This window comes from Cupressus sempervirens, chromosome 6 (genome assembly GCF_028749045.1).
Source record: "Cupressus sempervirens isolate cs-2001-9-10 chromosome 6, ASM2874904v1, whole genome shotgun sequence".
Classification (NCBI taxonomy): Eukaryota; Viridiplantae; Streptophyta; class Pinopsida; order Cupressales; family Cupressaceae; genus Cupressus; species Cupressus sempervirens.
This window is the reverse complement of record NC_143123.1, coordinates 74,349,455-74,359,141: the sequence shown is the minus strand read 5'-3', so window position 1 is coordinate 74,359,141 and position 9,687 is coordinate 74,349,455.

Below are 9,687 nucleotides of genomic sequence, written 5' to 3'. Positions count from 1 at the left end.
GATAGATGGTCCATGAAAACCTAGCCTTTTTCTTCTTGCCCCTATTAGTATTTGGCCCTACACTGCCAACCACGTAAAGGAACCAGCCTTTGGTAAACAATCTTTATGCCAGTACAAGTCTCCTACCTAAAATGGAGTCATTACTCTTTGATCTAATAAATCATAATCCAAATTTATCAAGTACTCTCCTAAAGTAGAAGCACACCTTAATAAATCTAGAAAATATATGAAACAAACCATCTCCTATAGATTTTCCAAACTAATTTTGTACCAAAAGTAAGATTCATGAGGTTCCAATCCCACAAACCAGCACCCCCAAACTTTTTAGGATGACATATTTTATCCCAACTAAGAAAAGGAATCATATCATTTTCCCTCAGCCCATTCCAAAAGAACTTCCTCATCTTCTACTCAATAACTTTAACAACCTTCTTTAAACTATTCAAACACATCATCAAAAAAAATAGGGACCGCAAACACAACAAATTTTAACATCAAAATTTGTCATGTTGATGTTAACCACCTTCTTTTCCACCCTTCCATCTTTTTCACACATTTCTCCACTAGACCTTTCCAAAAGTCAGACTTGTTCCTCCCTTGAAACAATGGGATCCCAAGAAAATGACTTGGTAAAGAACCATGTTTAATATTTAAGATCCTACAAATAGCTCTTTGTTTTCTGAGAGGGGTGTTGAAAAAGAAGACTTTAGATTTATTCCAATTTATCTTCTGTCCTAATGCTTTTCCATATAAATCTAGGGTTTTTTTCATTACTCTAGCCTCCCTTTCTATAGCTTCCCCAACTAGAAAGGTGTCATATACAAATTGTAAAATGAGAAACAAACTCAATCCCCTCAGCAATCTTCACACCTTTCCATCCCCCGCCCCTTCTTTTCCTAGCAATCAGTCATCCCAACACCTATACATGAATAATAAAGAGAAAATGAGAGAGGGGATCCCCTTGTCTTAAACCCTTTCCTAATTCAAAAAAAACTTGAGGACTTCCATTCACTAAAACTGAAAATCATGCGGAAGAGATGCAAGTATTCACCCATTTAATCCATCTAGGGTCAAAACCAAATTTGTCTAGAACCTTCAACAAAAAATCTCTATCAACTTCATCGTAAGCTCTCTTAATATCAAGTTTCACCATCATTTTACCCATTTTTTAAGCCTAATGGAGTGGATCATTTCATGAGCTATGATTATTGCTTCATAAATAGATCTTCCTGGAGAAAAACCACTCTACTCCATGGAGATCACTACATTTACAACACCTTTGAATATATTTGCAATAAATTTATAAATAATCTTATACACAGTGTTGCATTAATGCAATAGTAACCTCTCAAATATCTTTTCCCATAAAGGTGTTATTCAATTCTTTTAACACAAAACTATCTTTCCTTGATTTCCCTACCACCTCCCAAATATCTTTTGCCAAAAAATCCCAAAAATTTCTAAAGAACCTAGTGGGAAACTCATCTAGTCCTAGGCTTTTGTTCTACCAAGCCCCTTTAACTGTTTGAAGCACTTCCCCCTTGGAAACATTTTCAAATAGCTTTTGGTTGTGCTTAGTATTGATATTCTTTGGGATGCAAGATAAATAGCATCCAAGTCCATAATGTCACCTTGCTCTTTCAATCCTTTCCTTCGAAAGAAGGAAACCACTTCTACATTTATTTACCTCATCTCCCTTAATAAATCTCCCACATTGTTCTCAATAGAGAAGATCTTATTATGATCTCATCCCATTTTGATAGAGTTGTGAAAGAATTTTGTATTTCTATCCCCTTCATTGAGCCAAGTTTCCCTAGACTTTTGGTGCTAAAAAACCTACTCCCTTGCCAAAACCTCTTCATATTATTTACTCAACAATTTCTCCTCTTGAAAGTCCTCATTCATCATACCTTGTCTAATGACTTTAACATTTAAATTTTTTAACGACTCTTCCAATTCCAATCTCTTCTTAAAGATATTTTGAAAGGACTCCCTATTCCAAATTTCCATCTTCTCTTTCAAGAATTGCAACTTTGTAAAGAAGACAAAATCTTTATTTCCTTCATAGGGTGGTGCATTATTCTACTAGTTCTCCACCAATTCCTTGAAACCCTCTACCCTAAGACACATTGATTTAAAAGGAAATATGTTAGGGGAGGAGTCCTCCTAAAACTGGAGACCTGTAGGAAAGTGATCAGAACCATGAATTGGAAGGATTTCAGCTTTCATCATCTAGTTAATCAAGTAAAATTGGGCTTCCAATGGTCAATTTTGTTTTTGAATGATTGCAAACACTTTATTAATGTTGAAGAGTAGAAATTTTACACGTTATTATGTTGATGAAAAATATTCTTCTTCAGTACAAAAAGAAACTCCAATGTTGTCAAACCTTCGTACAATAATTTATAGACATTGTTTTCCTAGAATACAATGAGGTGGAATTGACAATGATAAATAGCATCCAAGTGTTACCTTTCTCTTTCACTCCTTTCCTTGGAAAAAATGAAACTACTTCCACATTTATCTGCCTCACCTCCCTCAATAAATCTCTCTCACTGTTCTCAATAGAGAATATCTTATTATGATCTCATCTCAATTTTATTTATCTTTGGGATGCAAGATAAATAGCATCCAAGTCCATAGTGTCACCTTTCTCTTTCACTTCTTTTCTTGGAAAAAAGGAATCTGCTTCCGCATTTATCTGCCTCACCTCCCTCAATAAATCTCCCTCACTATTCTCAATCGAGAAGATCTTATTATGATCTCATCTCATTTTGATAGAGTTAGAATTTTGTATTTCTATCCCCTTCATTAAGCCAAGTTTCCCTAGACTTTTGGTGCCAAAAAACCTACTCCCTTTCAAAAACCTCTTCGTATTCTCTACTCAACAATTTCTCCTCCTGAAAGTCCTCATTCATCATACCTTGTCTAATGACTTTAACATTTAAATTCTTCAACAACTCTTCCAATTCCAATTTCTTCTTTAAGATATTCTAAAAGGACTCCCTATTTCAAATTTGCATCTTCTCTTTCAAGAATTGCAACTTTTTAAAGAAGACAAAAGCTTTATTTCCTTCATAGGGCAGTGCATTATTCCTTTACTGATCCACCAATTCCTTGAAACCCTTTTCCCTAAGCCACATTGATTTAAAAGGACATATGTCAAGGGAGGAGTCCTCCTAAAACTGGAGACTTGTAGGAAAGTGATCAGAACAATGAATTGAAAGAATTTCAGCTTTCACCATCTAGTTAGCACTAGTCCAATCACCAGCAACCAACAATCTATCTAGTTTTTCTGCAATATTGACAAAACTTGATCTCCTATTTATCCTTGTTAACTCCCCCTTTTTAAAGGGAATATCCACTAGCCCATTCCTAATGACAAAAGTTGAAAAATCCTCTTGACTTGCAGACCTCCATCCCTTCCCCCCTCTTCTCTCTTCTAGATAAAGAATACCAATAAAATATCCTCCAAGCACAACCATTTCATCTTGCAAAACCTCCAAAACTCTTGTCACAGTCTGCCACAACAAATTATTTTCCATGTTTTGTGTCAATCCATAAATATTGATCACATTGAACTCTATGCCTAATTGCTTCGAGTTTACCTTGATCCATTGCTAGTTCAAACCTTGCTCCATCACCAATATTGAAACCTATTTAGCCTTTCATATCACCCCTAATCCTCAGAAGCATCCAAAGCCCCTACCCACTCACAATTCCATCTATAAAACCTTCTTCTAACCCCATCGAATCTTCAACTTTAATCCTTGGTTCTTGAAACAACACTACATTTGGTCTCACTTGATCAAGGCCTCTCTTGATCAAGTGAAATTTTTCAGGGGCATTGCAGTCCCTGACATTCCACAAAAGGAGTTTCATCTCCTCTAAGAAGAGGCTAACCTTCTTCTTGGTTTCAACTTACTTTGACCTCTCGCACTTCCTATGATATGAATTAGAGCATTTATAGTTATCTTCCCCCTCTTTTGACTCTCCCAAACCTTAAATTTTTTATTTTTCCCTTCAGTCTAAGATAGAGTTCTCTTCTCACACATCAAAATATTATCAAAGAGACCCAAAAAATCCTCTTATGTCCCTAGTAGCCCTTCCTCGTCCCTTTCATCCTCATTAGAGTCCTCCCTAGAAGTTTCTTTTTCATTAAAGTAGCCTTCCAAATTTCTAGTGGGAGAGATCTCTATATCCTTTATCATAGCTTCTTCCATCCCCCTACCATTCTCCTATTGCAATAGATTTAGGACTAGTTCTCTAGAGTAGCTCCATGCCTCCTTATCTGATTTCTCCATCCTTTTCTTTAAACCTGCTTCACATTCTTGTGAGGATTCATTCTCCCTTCCTACATGAGGAGAGCTAGTAACCAAAAAAATCCCACTCCCTTTCTCTCCATCAAAACTAGCCTTGACTCTCTAGGCATCCTCATCCCTTGCCATCCCATGCACAAGAGGGTGAGTCTCCAAACCACCCTCCTCCCTAAACCACTCATTGAAAATAGCATTGAAAAGCAATCCCACATGCAAACCCCTATCTCTTTTTAATTCCAGAGCATCAAATTCCAGTCCCACATCTTGCATATTGTTCATCCTCAAGCTTAGGGCCATTTTTCTTTCCCTTTCAGTCTATATTACTAGTTTCTCCTGGCCTATTTTCTCCTCCTGATTAGAAGAGAGGTCAAATAGCAATATTGTTCTATTTAGAATCCTATATGCCTCATTTTCCTTTAATCGGCCATCCATTGAACAATCCCCTAAATCATGGTCCTCTCTAAGACAAAGCTCACAAACTTGCATTTCCTCTTCTATGGATAGAGTCTATCTCGAGACTCCTTTACCAGAGTACAACTCCACCATCTCTCGTAAAGGGTGAAAATCATTCCAGATTATGCATATTTGAGGAAACATCTAAAAAAAATTCTTATCTACCATTTCCATTGCCTTTACAAAAGTTCCTAACTTGTTACCTATCAGTTGATAACATTCCTTAGTCCAATATTCATGGGGAAGATTTCTTAGTCCAATCCATATTGGAAAGGATTTGATAACTTCCTTTCTAGGATCAAAATTAGGAACCCATGGTTTCATATAGAAGCCAATCCCATCTAGGAAATATTGTCTTCCATTCAAAATCTAATCCCTATCCTGAGCACTATCCACTATAATCATACAAAACCCATTCTCTAACATTTTAAAATCTTTCACTTGACCCCATTTCTTATCACACCAATCTTTAAGCTTGCTGATGGATGGCCATTTTCCACCCCATTTCAAAAAGAATGAATTACTCTTCATAAAACTTACTGACTGTTGCCAAGAGCGTAACTCCACCTTCACCTTGTCCATTGTGCATCTATCTTCCACCAAGTCCATAGTACTCTACTTCTATTAGTTTTCCACCACCTAGGATCTCCGCATCTTTTGAGAAATTGAACTAAAATCCACTCTGCCACCCATATTTGTAGAAATAAAGCGTTGCACTAGATGAGGAGACCTGGAGCAATTTCTGATCCTCCCATTCCTAAACTTGACTCTATTTCTCTCCACTAGATTTGAAACACTGCCACCACCCCTAAGCTTTTTCCATTGTGCCTTTGGCCACCCATTCCTACCAAAAAAAGGCCATCGATTTTTCCATTGAGTTGTGTAGGAGAAACCATCATGTCTTCGAAAAGGCTCATTCTTGCCCTGTTGCCAACCCCTACACCCAAAACCATCAGCATGGTTGTCATTTCCTCTGTAGAACCCTAAACCCTTACTCTCTGCCATAATTTTTTATTTATAAATATAATTTTGATCAGGAGATAACCAAAGCTATTCAAAAAGTATCACAGTAGTACTTAACTAATAGGGTCTTATTATTATAATTTTCAACTTATTTTCAATTATAATAAAAACTACTCTAGAATTAATAGAATATTGATTTTCTAACTATTTATTTTTTATAAGTATAAGTTGTAATAGTATTTTTTTCATTTTTAATTATCATTATTCAAATATTTATAATTAATAATTGATTTAAATGTTTCTTTTAATTTAATTTATATTATTTCTTAATCTTTATTTATTTTATTAATATATTTTTTAATTATATATGATCAATAAAATTCATATTTAACAATATGACTAAAATGTATAAATAAAATAATGTGATTCTAAATATAATAAAATAATGTATATTTTTAATTATATTATTTAAAAAATATATATGTGTAAACTAAAATGAATTCATGTAATTTTTAAATTGAAATTTTAATATATAATTGATATAAAATTAAAAAATTAATGAAAATGATAATTATTTATGCAAATTTAAAGAATTTAGTCAATCAAATTATCAATAAATAATTTTTCAATATTATGATGTTAAAAAAAATTATTATATAAAACATAAAACACATAATTTACTAAATACGAATACTAATTACAAAATCTTCATGCTAGTAATGGCTGGGCTGTACGAAATATTTACGGCTGAAACATGAATTCGAATAAATTTGGGCTTCCAATGGTCAATTTTTTTCCTAATGATTGCAAACACTTTAATAATGTTGAAGAGTAGAAAATTTTACACGTTATTATTTTGATATAAAATATTCTTCTTCAGTACGAAAATAAACTCTAACGCCGTCAAACCTCCGTACAATAATTTGTAGACGTTGTTTTCCTGGAATACAACAGGCAGAATTGACAATGGTCGAAAATGAAGGCTTTATTTTGTGTGCAATTTTTCCTTTGCGCGAGAGAAAAAATATTATTGTACTTAATAAATTTATTATGAAAATCCAAATCATATTCATGAATAGTTAGAATGATTTCACAAATAAAGATCTTAAAAAAAAGTTATATATTTATATCTAATTGTTTAAGATAAACAAATTATATTAATATTAATATATATAATTTCAAATAACAAAGATCAATTGTAAAAAAAATCTGAGTGATTGTTTAAGATAAACTAATAATAATTTTATTTTTTTGAAATATTATATTTATATTAATAATAACTTGTTCAAAATAGGAGAAAAGAATCAGAAAAGAAAAAAGATGCACAAGAAGAAATACTACATCAATAGAGACTATCTATCAACACTAATGAATCTTGTCGTAGAGATTCCAAATCGAAAATATAATTATTACTATTATTATATTACAAAGATCAATATACAACTAAAAAAAAACTAAATTTTTAAGCTAAACTTACTTATATATATATATATATATATATATCTTCTAACATAAGAATGTCAGTGGCAAACAAGCAACTTTGCAACTGACATCCTTATGTTAGAAGATTACATTGCACTACATCACTTTTTATTATTATTATTTATAATTTAGTGATTAAATTTAGATTCGCTCATTAGTAATAAAATTGGTAAAAGTATTCCAAACACTTATTGGAAAAATAAAACGGATTATTTAAGCTTTGCTCATCATCTTTTTGGAATAGTGCAATGTAAGAAAAATTGAAGTGGTCAATTTCTTGATCGGAGAATTGACTTTTGGTGAATAGAAATTGAAATGACTCTCGTTCTTTATTTGATGGGAGTGAAAGGAGCTCCTAGTCAATTTCTTATAGAAAGCCTTTCCATTTTCAACCAAAAATAATTAGAAGTGCTTAAAATCTTGGAAGAAGCTTGCCCAAGAAGTGAGGTGCCCCTTTCATCTTATAATTGCTTGTCATTTCTTGGTTGGTATTTCCTAACGTTTAGTGTGCTTTATGATGCATGTCTATTCAATTGCTTTCAGGTAATATTTTAATCTTAGGTTTAAATAATTGTGAGACCCACCTAAATACTTTTGAAAGTTTATTACATATGGTTTAGTTAATATGGATAGTATACAAGGAAAAGGTAACTTAGTTCTTTAGAATATATATTTTAATTTAATTTGTGTATTATAAGTACTTAATATAAATTGTTAATATCAAAATAATGTATTGCAAAATGTATATAGTTTGTTTTATATTTTATTTTTGTTCTTTTTTAAAGTTAACATCTTTGTCATTTTATTAGTTTCTATCATAGGTAGGAATACTATTACATTCATTAGATCCAATTAAAAACTATAAAATACATTAGTTTAATCATTAAGATTCAATTTTTAGTCCCTGTTCCTATATAGGCAAGGTACTAATATTTTTGTTTATCCCCCTGCTAATTTGTGCAACCCAAAAAAAATACTAAGTTCTAAAGTTCAACAAACTTTATATTTTAAAATTAATTTATATTGATTTATTACCTTTTTCTAATTGGTCCGTTTCATTTTTGGTGGAGTTTATTTTATTTTCCCACTTCAAAATATACAATATTTTCTAACATGCATTAATGAATTCATTAATTACAACTCTATCTTTTCCATATTTGTGACAAGTTCATTATTAATTACAACTTTATTTTTTGCATATTTGTCACAAGTTCATTAAATTTATAAAATAATTACAACTTTATTTTCTACATATTTGTCACAAGTTCATTAGATTTATAAAATAATTACAACTTTATCTTTTGCATATTTGTCACAAGTTCATTAGATTTCTTAAAAAATAATGTTTTTATGTTCCACAACAAAAATAATGTCTTATCAATATTAATATCACAATTTTTAGTTTTCAAAATAGTTTTTAAAAATGTTAATATATTTTAAATTATTTTTTAAATTAGTTTTATATAAATCAATAATTATTAAATTTAATTTTTTATTAAAATATATTATTGCTATTAAGAATTGTATTGCTTTATATATATAGACTTTAGTATATATTAATTAAAAAAATTAAAAAAAATTAATTTCTAAATTTAACTTATGTAATAAAATTCTAAAGTTTTTAAATTTCTTGGTTAAAAATCTATTAATTCAAATCTCATGATTTTACAATGCATTACATTAAGTTGTATTTTTTTAGACAATGGCTAGTCGCCACATTATTCTATAAAAGTAAAATTTAAAATATTAATTAAAAATCTAAATTAAATTTGCTAAAATTTATAACTTCTCTTTTCAAAACCATAATTTTAAATATTAAGTCCAACACTAGAGGCAGGGACTCCAGCTCTCAAAGAATTCTTGTTTTTTTAAGTTCCAAAGTTTTTTTATAAAGGTTGAACATTCTTATTATTTTTTGAAATGGAAAATAGTCATTGTTAAATTTTTATTGGCTCTCACTAATAATAGTAAGGGAGAAAATTAATTTTTGAAACCAAAAAATCAAGAAAAAATTAAAGCTCTAACTTTTAGCATTAATTGTGCAATTAATATGATTGAAAATATCATAAAAGATGATGTGACACTACATTTACTTTATCATTTTATCATTTCAAAAATTTCACAATTTAAATTCTTTATAAATTTTGAATTTTTTTTTTTTTAAAAAAAAAAAAAAAAAAAATTAAAACAAGAATAGTATTTAATTGAAATTTTATTGGGTCTTGCTAAATAGTTATGGAGAAAATTTTTAAAACCAAAAATCAATGAAAATTTAAAATTCTAACTTTCTTATTAATTGTGCAATTAATATAATAATTATAAAAGATATGTCACACCACACTTTACTTTACCATTAGTCAAATTAATAATAATTGAATGTATTAACTCATAAAATTTTGATTTATTTTGTCCTTAAAGTATTATCTTTTAAAATAATTAAAAGTAATAAAAACTAAATAATGTAACAAAG